Genomic DNA, 14494 nt, shown 5'->3' with positions numbered 1-14494 from the left:
GCAGACTTTGATGGAATGCTCTGCGGATGTCATGTTGCATTTGGAGAGCCCCTAATGTACCTAAACAGTGGAAACCCCCCACAAATGACACCATTTTGGAAACTAGACCCCCTAAGGAACTTATCTAGATGTGTGGTGAGCACTTTGAACCCCCAAGGGCTTCACAGAAGTTTATATCGCCCGGGCGTGAAAATAAAAAAATCGTATTTTTTCCACAAACATGATCATTTAGTCCCTAATTTTTTTTATTTTCCCAAAGGTAACAGGAGAAATTGGACCCCAAATGTTGTTGTCCAAATTGTCCTGAGTACGCTGATACCTCATATGTGGTAGAAAACTACTGTATGGGCACACGTCGGGGCTCGGAAGGGAACTAGTGACGTTTTGGAATGCAGACTTTGATGGAATGGTCTGCGGGTGTCATGTGCGTTTGGAGAGCCCCTGATGTACCTAAACTATTGAAACTCCCCACAAGTGACCCCATTTTGGAAACTAGACCCCCCACGAAACTTATCTAGATGTGTGGTGAGCACTTTGAACCCCCAAGTGCTTCACAGAAGTTTATAACGCCCAGGCGTGAAAATAAAAAAATCATTTTTTTCCACAAAAATGATATTTTTGCCCCAATTTTTTATTTTTCTAAGAGTAACAGGAGAAATTGGATCCCAAAAGTTGTTTTGCAATTTGTCCTGAGTAGGCTGATACCCCATATGTGGGGGTAAAACACTGTTTGGGCGCATGGCAGAGCTTGGAAGGGAAGGAGCACCATTTGACTTTTTCAACGCAGAATTGGCTGGAATTGAGATCAGACGCCATGTTGCATTTGGAGAGCACCTGATGTGCCCAAACAGTAGAAACCCCCCAATTATAACTCCAACCCTAACCCCAACACACCCCTAACCCTATTCTCAGCCCTAACTCTATCCCTAACCCTAGCCCTAACCATAGCCCTAGCTCTAATGGGAAAATGGAAATAAATACATTTTCTTTTAATTTTATTATTTTTCCCTAACTAAGGGGGTGATAACGGGGGGTTTGATTTACTATTTATAGCGGGTTTTTATTTTTGGCAGCTGTCACACGCTAAAAGACGTTTTTTATTGTAAAAATAGTTTTTGCATCACCACATATTGAGAGCTATAATTTTTCCATATTTTGACCCACCGAGTCATGTGAGGTCTTATTGACGTTTTTATTGATATCATTTTCGGGCACGTGACATCTTTTGATCGCTTTTTATTCCAATTTTTGGGACGCAGAATGAACAAAAACCAGCGTTTCATGAATTTCTTTTGGGGGGTGAGTTTACACCGTTCCGCCTGCGGTAAAATTGATAAAGCGGTTTTATTCTTCGGGTCAGTATGGTTACAGCGATACCTCATTTAGGTCTTTTTTTATGTTTTGGCGCTTTTATGCAATGAAAACAATTTTATATAAAAAATTATTTTTGCATCGCTTTATTCTGCAAGCTATAACTTTTATTTTTTCGCTGATGATGCTTTATGGTGGCTCGTTTTTTGCTGGACAAGATGACGTTTTCAGCGGTACCATGGATATTTATATGCGTCTTTTTGATCGCGCGTTATTGCACTTTTTGTTTGGCGGTATGATAATAAATTATTTTTGCTTAGTTTTTTATTTTTATTTTTATTTTTTAAGGTGTTCGCTAAAGGGGTTAACTAGTGGGACAGTTTTATAGGGCGTGTCGTTACAGACGCGGCGATACCAAATATGTGTACTTTTATTTATTTTTTTATTTCCAAAAAATGAATTTATTAGGGAATATTTTTTTAGCGATTTTTTTTTAACTTTATTACATTGTCCCAGGGGGGGCATACCTGTCATGTGACAGATCGTTGATCTGTCACATCACAGATCACTGTGACAGATCAGCGATCTGTCGCAGGCACTGCACAGGCTTTCCTCATGCCTGTGCTTTGCAGGCACTGAGGAAGCCAGCTCTCTGCAGGCCACCAAAGGTCCCCGTCGCCATCTTGGATTCGGGGACTTGCAGGGATGGAGCCCCCCGCAGCAGCGCTGCACGCTGCGCTGCTGTGGGGGGGCTCAGGGAAGCACGGAGGGAGCCCCTCCCTGCCGATGCTTCCCTTTAACCCCCCGTACACCGCGATCGTGTTTGATCGCAGTGTGCAAGGGGTTAACGTGTCGGGGGCGGTCCGTGACCACCCCTGACACATTGTGCCGGGTGTCAGCTGTGATAATCAGCTGACACCCGGCCGCGATCAGCGGCGCTCACCACGTGGGCGCCGCTAATCGCTGTGACGTACTATCCCGTCCCTGGGAATTAAGTCCCAGGGAACATGGACGGGATAGTACGTCACATGGCAGAAAGGGGTTAAAAAAAGGTAACACTAAGCATACCAGGCAATAGGCCTGTTTCACACTTCCGTTTTTGTCATCAGTCAAAATCTGCCAATTTTTTTAAAAAAACGGATCCGCCAAAAAAAGGGCGGATCCGTTTTTCCTCCATAGACTTACATTAGTGGTGGATTTTGACTGACGGTTGTCCGTCTCACCCGCTTTTTGACAGATCCGCCAAGATTTTAGCGGCTCCCAGGCAGATGAAACGGACCCTGCAACTTTTTTTTTTAGTCTGACGGACCGCCAGTTTGAACCAGGCATGCCCGGAGTCTTACCATTTTAACCCGTTACTGCCGTCCCGGGAGCCGCTAACAACCGGCCGATCCGATTTCGTGGACGCCGATATCACCACCGACCTCTTGCGTGATGAGTCAAGGAAATCGAATTAGCATTTTCTTACAAATGGAGAGGCAGTGAGAATGATGTTCTTAGTTGCCTGAAGTCCTTCTGGTGGAAGTGTGAACTGTGTCCATGTAGTGAGTCATAAATCCCAGATGTTATATTGAGTCCTAGTGTCAAAGTGTTGAACATCCTTATAAGTTTAAATTTCCAAATTTTTCTCTCTGTCATCCTTAAAATGACCTTTTAGTATTAAGACTTTTAAGTCTGTCATACAATGTCCAGTTCCAGAGAAATGATTTCCCACAGGCGTGTCCATTTCATTCCTGATTGTATGTCTGTGTAAATTCATCCTTGCTTGTAGTTTTTGCATGGTTTCATATAGATAGCTCCAGGGCACCTTGTGCATTGTATCATGTAAACCACATTGGAGGCTGTACATGAAAAGGAACGCATGACCTTATAGTCCTGATATGTATTTGGTACGCGCACTATATTTGTTGGTAATATATGGGTACAAGTTTTGCATTTTTTATTGATACATGGGAATGTGCCAGTCATTGATGGTGATGAGAGGACACTTCTGACAAGGAGATTCCTTAAGTTAGGGGGCTGTTTGTAGGAGAGAAGTGGTAGTTCTTTGAAAATGTCTTTCAATTTGTAGTCTCTGTGGAATATGGGTTGGAGATCAGCACCAATTTTCCTTAGAATGCTCATGTGGGGGTTGTATGTGACCACAAGAGGTACCCTGTTGTTTTCCTCTCTCAGTTTGTAATCCAGGAGGATGCTTCTTGGGATTCTTGTAGCCCTGTGGATCTGTCATCTATTACCAGTGGATGGTATCCTTGTTGTAGGAATGTATTCCTCTGTGATAGCAGCTGTAGGTCCCTGGCCTTACTGTCCGAACAGATCCGAATATATCTCTGGAACTGGACAGTGTATGACAGACTTAAAGTCTTAATACTAAAAGGTCATTTTAAGGATGACAGAGAGAAAAATTTGGGAATTTAAACTTATAAGGATGTTCAACACTGACACTAGGACTCAATATAACACCTGGATTTATGACTCACTACATGGACACAGTTCACACTTCCACCAGAAGGACTTCAGACAACTAAGAACATCATTCCCACTGCCTCTCCATTTGTAAGAAAATGCTAATTAGATATCCTTGACTCATCTTTAGGAGGCATCACACCTCCCACCTAATGAACAAATATCCTACTGTAGTATCCCTTAAATGTTGTGTTTTTTTCTTATTAATCCATTTCTTATCTTGCCTGAAGAAGGAGCCTCTGTGCTCTGAAAGCTTGCAAACATATTATTTTCTGGTTAGCCAATAAAGGTATCACCCTGAGAATACTTTTGTCATCATTGGGCGGAAAAGTATTCATATCAAGAATATGGAAAGAAACAGCAATTTTAGGATTTGAAAATCTAATGACTAGTATTTTTAAGCATATTAAGCATCCCAAAAGCACAGCAATCATCAGTTGATGGAATGTGTAAAAAGTGTACAGAAATTCTGACATGGTGAACTAGGGGCTACAGAGGGCTAGCATTGGTATCAGACTTCTGTTGCTATAATAGGACTGGCATCAGGAGGATTCTCCGGTGGGCCCAGGCACTGACACCTGCTGGAATATAGGCCAGCAGCTGCTTAGGGTCCCCAATGATAGGAGTGGTGGGGGAGAATGATAGGGATGGTGGGGGAGAAGGCAATGATGGAGGTGGATGATGACAATGATGGGGTGGAGGGGGAGAACAATGATGGGGGTGGAGAGGGGCTGCATTATACCCTATGAGGGGAGCTGCATTATACTTTATGAGGGGGGCTACATTATATTCTGTGTGGGGGACTGCATTATTCTCTCAGGGGACTACATTATATTCTGGGGGGCTACAGTACACTTTATGGGGGGCTGCATTATATTCTGTTTAGGGGATGCATTATTCTCTCAGGGGACTACATTATATTCTAGGGGGCTACAACATAGTATATGAGGGGGGCATCATTATGCCCTATGAGGGTGCTACAGTATACTCTGAGGGGCTGCATTATATTCTGTGGTGGGGCTGCATTATACTATATGAGAGTGGCTGCAGTATACCCTATTAGGGTGCTACATTATATTCTATGGTGGGTACTGCATTATACCTTATGGGGGGGCTGCGTTATATTTTGTGGGGTGCTGCATTAAATTCCAGGAGAGCGGGCTGCTTTATAGTCTATGAGGGGAGATACATTATTTTATGAGGGGGACTGCATTATATTCTATGAGGGCGGCTACATTATATTCTATGAGGGGTCTACATTATATTCTATGAGGGGGCTTCATTATATTCTATGAGGGGGCTATCACAACCCCCTACATGCTACATAATGAAGACATGTACTACGTTATATTATATCCTGATATTAGCATGTTTTACCACACAATTGGTGATCTTGTATTTATTTCTATGCAGCTACATAGTGGGCCCTAAGAATGATTTTCTTTGGTGGGCCCAAGGTGCTCCAGTCCGACGCTGACTGGCATAATGAGGTCCTCTTCTTCTCAGAAGAGGCTACAATTTTGTGGCTTAGATCAGGGTTTCTCAATGTTTCTCAAGAAGTCTTTATAGTTCATTATTTCATTGGTACTAAACTAATAACGATTTATTAAAATATATAATTAAAGTAAATATATCCATATTCATCCGTATTCCAACTTCATGCCATTTGCTCATAAATTAGTTCAATTTCCGCAATAGTTATAGTCAAGTGTTATCTACTCATGTATTATTCCTCTAAACATGCAATGCTCTATAGATTTTTCAGATAAAGTATATTACGATTTTCTATCAATTAATATGAATCTTGTTTATGGGGGGTGAAATTGTTTACTCATATAATATATATTTGGATATACCGTATTTTTTGGACTATAAGACACACATTTTTCCTCCAAAATTTTGAAGAAAAGTGGGGTGGTTGCATCTCATAGTCCAGATGTACCTCAACCCAGCTTTGGCTACGGATGAAGGGGAGGGAGAGGCAGCGGCGGAGGAGCGGGTGACAGGAGGCAGAAACTGGCTGCTGCAGCTAACATGTATGCTCGCTGTTAAAGAAAAGGAATATTCACTTCTCCCCACACCCATAGTCCCTCTCACCTATATGTACTGAAGTAGGCGCTGAGAGGTGGGAGGGACTATAGGAGTGGAGAGTAGTGAATCTTAATTTTCTTTAATAGCGGGCATACGTGATGGCCCAGTCGCTGCAGGAGACGGCAGCTGCGGCTAACAGTGTGCCTGCTATTAAAGAAGATGAATATTCGCTGCTCTCCACTCCTATGGTCCCAGGTGAGGGGAGCAGTGAATATTCCGCCAGCTGACCTCAGCTTGTGAGGAGCATGGCAGCAACGTCATGTGCTGTTAGACGCAGAAATCAGTTGCTGGCATCAGCATAGGGCACTGCACTGTGTGGGAGTGCAGGGAAGGTAAGCAGAATCGTTTAATTTTTTTGTGTGCAGCATGATGGGGGCCATATGTACCAGCATGATGGGGCTATGTATTCCAGGATTGGGTTGGGGATGGGGACCATGTATACCAGGATTGGGATGGGGGCCATGTATACCAGGATAGGGATCAGGGCCAATGTATATTAGGATGGAGATGGGGGCCATGTATACCAGGATGAGGATGGAGGCCATGTATACCAGGATTGGGATGGGGGCCATGTATAACCAGGATTGGGATGGGGCCATGTATACCAGGATAGGGATGGGGGCCATGTATACCAGGTTGGGGATGGGGGCCATGTATACCAGGATGGCGATCGGGGCCAATGTATATTAGGATGGGGATGGGGGCCATGTATACCAGGATGAGGATGGAGGCCATGTATACCAGGACTGGGATGGGGGCCATGTATAACCAGGATTGGGATGGGGCCATGTATACCAGGATAGGGATGGGGGCCATGTATACCAGGTTGGGGATGGGGGCCATGTATACCAGGATGGCGATCGGGGCCAATGTATATTAGGATGGGGATGGGGGCCATGTATACCAGGATGAGGATAGAGGCCATGTATACCAGGATTGGGATGGGGGGCCATGTATACCAGGATTGGGATGGGGGCCATGTATACCAGGATAGGGATCGGGGCCAATGTATATTAGGATGGGGATGGGGGCCATGTATACCAGGATGAGGATGGAGGCCATGTATACCAGGATTGGGATGGGGGCCATGTATACCAGGATTGGGATGGGGGCCATGTATACCAGGATGGCGATCGGGGCCACGTATACCAGGTTGAGGATGGGGACCATGTATACCAGGATGGGGTGCCATGTGTACCTACATGGGAGGGGCATGTTTACCTGGATGGGGGCCATGTATACCAGGATAGGACCATGTATAACTGGATAAGAGGTCATGCATACCAGTCAGGATGGGGCCATATATACCAGTATGGGGATCATATATAGCTGGATGGGGACATGCATATCAGGGGACATAACCCCTATAACAGTGTCAGGAGCAGATACCCCCACCTCATGACCATATTTTTTGCTTCAATTTTTTTTTCTATTTTACTCTTGTAAAACCTAGGTGTGTCTTATTGTCTGAAAAACAAAAAATAAGGTATGGTATGTGACAAAGTGAATAAAATGTACTAATCTGAATTAGAACAATCTGGAAAAAAGTATCCTAAATTTCGGTTTTTGTGGGGGTTGTTTTGCTCTTTTTTTTTTTTTTTTTACCAAAGTGGACAGACTACTTTAAGGGTATGTGCACACGCTGCGGATTCTGCTGCGTTTCCGCAGCGTTTTTGGCTCTGCAGAAACGCAGCAGATTTTGCTGCGTTGTACAGTACCTTTATTTCCTATGGAAATAAAAAAAAGCTGTGCACATGCTGCGTTTTTTTCCGCGCGGTTTTGCTGCGGTTTACAATCCGCAGCATGTCAATTGTTTGGTGCAGAAACGCTGCGGTTTTACACCTCATCCATTATGAGGTGTAAAACCGCAGGGCAAAACCCCAGAAAAAACGCAGATAATCCGCAGAAAAACCGCAGCACTTTGTCCTGCGGATTTCCTGCGGTTTTCTCTACAAAATCCGCAGAGACTAAAAACTACGTGGGAACATACCCTAATACACTAATGACTGCTGATGCTGAAAGGCTCAATAAATATTAAAACTCATTTGGTAACTGTTCCAATGAGATTCTACTATATACATTTTAGCTCGATTCCATTGAAGAGGTTTTGCTTTGTAGTTTCCCCTATCCTCTCTCCCTGCATGATATTCCATTATGAATTAATCAATGCATGTGTCTTTTTATATCCAGGTAGGATGCTGTCCTCGTTTATAAAGGGATTAGCCTCTGCTTAAGTTAATTAACTTGATTTCTGTACAGTCTTTGAAACATTGCTCGTGATTGCTTGTTCATGACCTAAAACTGATACATTCTGTTTTTACTCTTGCTGTCTGGTATCTAAAGAGTAACATTTCTCCTAGCGGAAAGTGACAAGCCAGGCCTGGCATATCAGAATGAGGAGACTTATACGCCATGCATACTCTTGCTGTCAAAATCATTCTGAGGAGGTCACGTGATATTGACCCTGGTGACCGCTGTGGATTAGCATGCAGGCGCTCTTTCTGAAGATGGAGATCAATATCGTTATATGCCTTGCTACATTTGGACACTAGAAGCAGAGATACCAGGATCTAAATGTAGCAAACAGGTATACTACCTGTAAATGGAGATTCAGCAGTGACATCTAAATTTTGTGCTTTATTACTTATACTGCTTACTTATATACTTATACAACAGTGATATACTTAAAGAGATTGTGCAAAAATAAAAATGAAATAAACTATTTTAGCTCATTAAAGACCAAGAATATTTTGACATTAAAGGTAATGTCACCAGTTTTTAGCCACCTAATCTGAGAGAAGCATAATGTAGAAACAGAGAACCTAATTCCAGTGATGTATCACTTACTGGGTTAAAAATTAACATTTTATCAGGAGGAGATTATCACTATAGGAATAGTAAACATGTTGCCATGTAATCCTCCATACCTAAAGTTGTGCTCAAAAGTTTACATACCCCGGCAGAATATTTGCTTTCTTGGCTTTTTTTTTCAGAGAATCTGAATGATAACAACAAAACTTTTTCCACTCGTGGTTAGTGATTGAGTGAAGCCATTTATTGTCAAACTACTGTGTGTTCTCTTTTTAAATCATAATGACAACCCAAAACATCCAAATAACTCTGATCAAAAGTTTACATACCCAATTCCTTTATACTGTGCATTGCCCCCTCTAACATCAATGACACCTTGAAGTCTTTTGTGATAGTTGTGGATTAGGTTCTTTATTTTCTCAGAGATGCCCACTCTTCTTGGCAAAAAACCTCCATTTCCTGTAAATTCCTGGGCTGTCTAGCATCAACTGCAATCTTGATATCTCCCCAGAGTGGCTCAGTGATATTGAGGTCAGGAGACATAGATGGCCACTCCAGAAACTTCACTTTGTTCTGTTGTAGCCAATGACAGATCGACTTGGCCTTGTGTTTTGGATCGTTGTCATTTTGGAACCTGCAAGTACGTCCCATGAGCAGCTTCCAGGCTGATGATTGCAAATTTGCCTCCAGTATTTGCTGATAACGTGCTGCATTAATCTTTCCTTCAACCTTGACCAAGGTTCCTGTGCCTTTGTAGCTCACACATTCCCAAAACATCAGCGATCCACCTCCATGCTTTACAGTAGGAATCGTGTTCCTTTCATCATAGGCCTTGTTGACCTCTCTCCAAAATGTAACATTTATGGTTGTGACTAGTGTTGAGCGATACCGTCCGATACTTAAAAGTATCGGATTGGAATGGATCGGCCGATCTAAAAAAAATATCGGGTATCGCCAATTCCGATACCGGAAGTCCCATTCAAGTCTATGGGACTTCCGGTATCGGAATAAGAAAAACCCTATTTTTGCCTTGTACAGCCTCTCTGGGGTCTGTACGGGCCTTTCGGGGGGCTGTGCCGGCCTGCCGGGGGGCTGTGCCGGCCTGCCGGTGGTCTGTGCAGGCTCCGGTGGTCTGTGCCGGCCTGCCGGGGGGCTGTGCCGGCCTGCCGGTGGTCTGTGCAGGCATCGTCCGATGGGACTACAAGTCCCATCGGGCGATGCCTGCTACCATGTCAGTGATTGACACATTAGCCAATGATGGGACAGTAGTAGTCCCATCATCCGGCTAATGTGTTGAATGTAGAAAAAAAAAAAAAATATATACATGCTACATACATGCTACATACATACAACATGCATACTACATATACAGTGGGGCAAAAAAGTATTTAGTCAGTCAGCAATAGTGCAAGTTCCACCACTTAAAAAGATGAGAGGCGTCTGTAATTTACATCATAGGTAGACCTCAACTATGGGAGACAAACTGAGAAAAAAAAATCCAGAAAATCACATTGTCTGTTTTTTTTTCATTTTATTTGCATATTATGGTGGAAAATAAGTATTTGGTCAGAAACAAAATTTCATCTCAATACTTTGTGATATATCCTTTGTTGGCAATGACAGAGGTCAAACGTTTTCTGTAAGTCTTCACAAGGTTGCCACACACTGTTGTTGGTATGTTGGCCCATTCCTCCATGCAGATCTCCTCTAGAGCAGTGATGTTTTTGGCTTTTCGCTTGGCAACACGGACTTTCAACTCCCTCCAAAGGTTTTCTATAGGGTTGAGATCTGGAGACTGGCTAGGCCACTCCAGGACCTTGAAATGCTTCTTACGAAGCCACTCCTTCATTGCCCTGGCGGTGTGCTTTGGATCATTGTCATGTTGAAAGACCCAGCCACGTTTCATATTCAATGCCCTTGCTAATGGAAGGAGGTTTGCACTCAAAATCTCACGATACATGGCCCCATTCATTCTTTCATGTACCCGGATCAGTCGTCCTGGCCCCTTTGCAGAGAAACAGCCCCAAAGCATGATGTTTCCACCACCATGCTTTACAGTAGGTATGGTGTTTGATGGATGCAACTCAGTACTCTTTTTCCTCCAAACACGATGTAAGGTACTCCTGGGGTGGACCCACTAGACCGTGGCAACGAACCTCCCGAGGGCGAGCTGACCAGGTGGACCACCCCCTATACAGGGAGTGTATGGGGCAAGCCCGCGGGTAACTATCACCACGGCAGCTGGTACCCAGGGAACGTATAAGCGGACAGACAGGTAGATCCGGATAGGAGGCACTGGACAGACGACACGGCTTGGAGACACAGGAGGGACGGCACGGCTTGGAGACACAGGAGTGACGGCACGGCTTGGAGACACAGGAGTGATGGCACGGCTTGGAGACACAGGAGTGACGGCACGGCTTGGAGACACAGGAGTGACGTGCAAGGACTGGGGACACAGAACCTAGGAGAGAGAACAAGCGGGAATGAGTAAAAGCACGGAAAGAGAGCTGGGGAGCACAAGGAGAGCGGGCCAGAGTCACTAGCAGGATCTAGTGATAGTCAGGCATCGCCCTCAGGAGGAGGCGGCCTGATATAGGGAGTGGAAGGGCTTCCGGGTCATGACCTCAAGTTGGAGGAGGAGGCGCGCGTCCTCAGGTGGAGGAGAGCGCGCGCCCGGCCATAGAGTGGAGACGCACCCGCCGAGGAGGAGGAGCGGGGGCACGCACCAGGTGCGATCCAGGGGGCCGAACGGAGGCGGTCGCCGGCCGAGGAAGGAAGACCGGGGGGAACCGCGCCGAGGCCCGCAGCGGCTGGCGCCGAAGCGAGGAGACCACCGGAGAGCGGGCGAGCCGGGGCCGGAGGGAGGTAAGGGAAGGAGTGCGCGGCAGCCGCCGCGTGACAGTACCCCCCCCCTTACGCGCCCCCCTCCGCAGACCGGACAAAAATTTAGCCAAGATTCGAGGAGCTTGGATATTCTCCTGGGGCTCCCAGGACCTCTCCTCAGGGCCAAAGCCCTTCCAATCAACCAAAAAAAAGGTTTTCCCTTTTTGCTTTCTCATGGCCAAAATATCTCTAACCTCAAATACATCGTCTGCGGAGGCAGGCGGAGGTGAGTGAGGAGCCTTCGAAAAGAAACGATTGAAGATGACTGGCTTAAGCAAAGACACATGAAAAGCATTAGGGATACGGAGAGAGGCGGGAAGCCGCAGTTTGTAGGAGACATCATTAATACGGGACAAGACCTCAAAAGGTCCAATATAGCGGGGGCCCAGCTTATGGGACTGGATTTTGAGGCGAATAAACTTGGAGGCTAGCCAAACTTTATCACCTGGGTGACATGGCGGGACATCCAGGCGCCTCTTGTCTGCGTATCTCTTAACCCTGTTACGTACCAACTAGAGAGCGGTCTTGGTCTCCTGCCAGATCCTGGAGAATTCACCGGACAGAAGATCAGCCGCCAGTACACCCGAGGCGGGAGGAACCGGTAGAGGTACACCAGGATGTTGACCGTAGACGACAAAGAATGGGGATTTGCCAGAAGACTCACTGACGTGGTTATTATAGGCAAACTCAGTCCACGGGAGTAATTCAGACCAGTCGTTCTGGTGGATATTAGAAAAGTGCCGGAGGTAGTTCACTAAACTCTGATTCGTCCGTTCTGCCTGACCGTTGGACTGTGGATGGTAAGATGAGGATAAGTCAAGAGTGACATCCATCGATTTGCATAGGGCTCTCCAGAAGCGAGAGGTGAATTGGACTCCTCTGTCCGAAACAATATGTTGGGGCAGTCCATGGAGACGGAAGATGTGCTGAACGAAAATCTTCGCCAAGGCGGGGGCCGATGGCAAGCCGGGTAGAGGGATGAAGTGTGCCATTTTAGAGAACCTATCTACTACCACTAAGACGACAGTACAATTGGCAGACGAGGGTAGGCCTGTAATAAAGTCCATGGCAATGTGTTGCCAAGGAGACAAGAGTACTGGAAGCGGATGTAGAAGACCAGAAGGCAGCTGCCTAGGTACCTTGGTCTTGGCACACGAGAGACAGGAGGCGACGAAATCCCGGACATCCTGGGAAAGAGTCGGCCACCAGTAATAGCGGGACACCAGGAGAAGTGTCTTTTTATGGCCGAGATGACCAGCCAGCTTAGAAGCATGGCCCCAGTTGAGGATTCGTCTTCGGTCCTTCTCCGAAACAAAAGTCTTGCCTGGTGGGGTTGCGAGGAGAGAAAGCGGTGCCACGGTGATGAACCTGGATGGGTCCAAGATATGCGCAGGTTCCTCCTCGACATCCGTGGAAAGAGAGGACCTGGACATGGCGTCGGCTTTGAGGTTCTTGTTACCTGGACGAAAATGCAGGTCAAAATCGAATCGGCCGAAGAACAGAGACCACCTGGCCTGCCGAGGGTTGAGTCTTTGTGCAGACCGAAGGTAAGTTAGATTCTTATGGTCTGTGAAGATTGTGAAGGGATGTGCGGCGCCCTCCAATAAGTATCTCCACTCCTGTAGGGCTAACTTGATGGCAAGCAGTTCTCGGTCTCCGATGGAATAATTCCGCTCTGGGGTGGAGAATGACTTGGAAAAGAAACCGCACGTAACGAGCCTACCAGAGGAAGACTTCTGAGACAAAACTGCTCCAGCTCCAGTTGCGGATGCATCTACCTCGAGGACGAATGGTTTGTTGACCTCAGGACGATGGAGTACGGGAGCCGTGGCAAATGCACGTTTCAGAGATAGAAAGGCTCCCTCTGCTTCAGGGGTCCAGACGTGTGGGTTGGCTCCTTTACGGATCAAAGACGAGATAGCGCCAGTCAAAGAGGAAAAATGGGGGATGAACTGCCGGTAGTAGTTTGCGAAGCCGAGAAAGCGCTGAATGGCTTTCACCCCTTGAGGACGTGGCCAGTTCAGCACGGCAGAAACCTTCTCAGGATCCATACGCAGGCCAGAGTCGGAGATGATATAGCCCAGAAATGGAAGAGAAGACTGTTCAAAGGCGCACTTCTCCAATTTGGCGTACAGACGATTCTCCCTCAAACGGAACAGTACTCGGCGGACATCTCTTCTATGGGTGGACAGATCAGGAGAGAAGACAAGGATATCGTCGAGGTACACGACCACACAGGAATACAGAAGGTCACAGAAAACGTCGTTCACAAATTCCTGAAAGACTGCGGGAGCGTTGCATAACCCAAAGGGCATGACAAGATACTCGTAGTGTCCATCCCTGGTGTTGAAGGCGGTCTTCCACTCATCTCCGGAGCGAATACGGATGAGATTGTAGGCTCCACGGAGATCCAATTTAGAAGAGATTCGCGCCCCACGTAGCCGGTCGAACAATTCGGGGATGAGAGGTAGAGGATATCTATTCTTAACGGTAATCTCGTTGAGACCACGATAGTCAATACAGGGGCGCAGAGACCTGTCTTTCTTCTTGACAAAAAAGAACCCAGCTCCAGCGGGGGAAGAAGACTTTCGGATGAAGCCCCTGGCCAAATTCTCCTGTACATATTCGGTCATGGCCTGGGACTCGAGTGGACTCAACGGATAGATCCGCCCCCGGGGCGGAGTCGAACCAGGAACAAGCTCGATAGGACAATCATATTGCCGGTGCGGTGGAAGGACCTCCGCTTCCTTTTTATCGAAGACGTCCGCAAAGGCCCAATAAGCCGAAGGCAACTCCGCAGGGCCCGAGACAGGAGATGAGCATTTGAGGGGTCGTACTGGGCGGAGACATCTAGTTTGGCAGAAGCGGCCCCAGCGAAGAATGTCTCCGGACCGCCAATCCAGGACAGGTTCAGGCATCCGCAACCACG

At 46.3% G+C, this 14494-nt stretch overlaps 1 protein-coding gene across 1 annotated transcript in view; it reads right to left on the bottom strand.

Moving 5' to 3' along the window:
• LRRC20 (leucine rich repeat containing 20) overlaps positions 1-14494 on the bottom strand; it is a 785599-nt gene that overhangs the window by 681550 nt on the left and 89555 nt on the right. The gene's annotated exons all lie outside the window — the stretch shown is intronic.

The sequence above is a fragment of the Dendrobates tinctorius genome, unplaced genomic scaffold (genome assembly GCF_039654945.1).
Source record: "Dendrobates tinctorius isolate UK_male_01 unplaced genomic scaffold, ASM3965494v1 ptg000089l, whole genome shotgun sequence".
Lineage (NCBI taxonomy): Eukaryota > Metazoa > Chordata > Amphibia > Anura > Dendrobatidae > Dendrobates > Dendrobates tinctorius.
The sequence above is the reverse complement of the archived record's forward strand: the minus strand, read 5'-3'. Positions and strand labels throughout refer to the sequence as shown.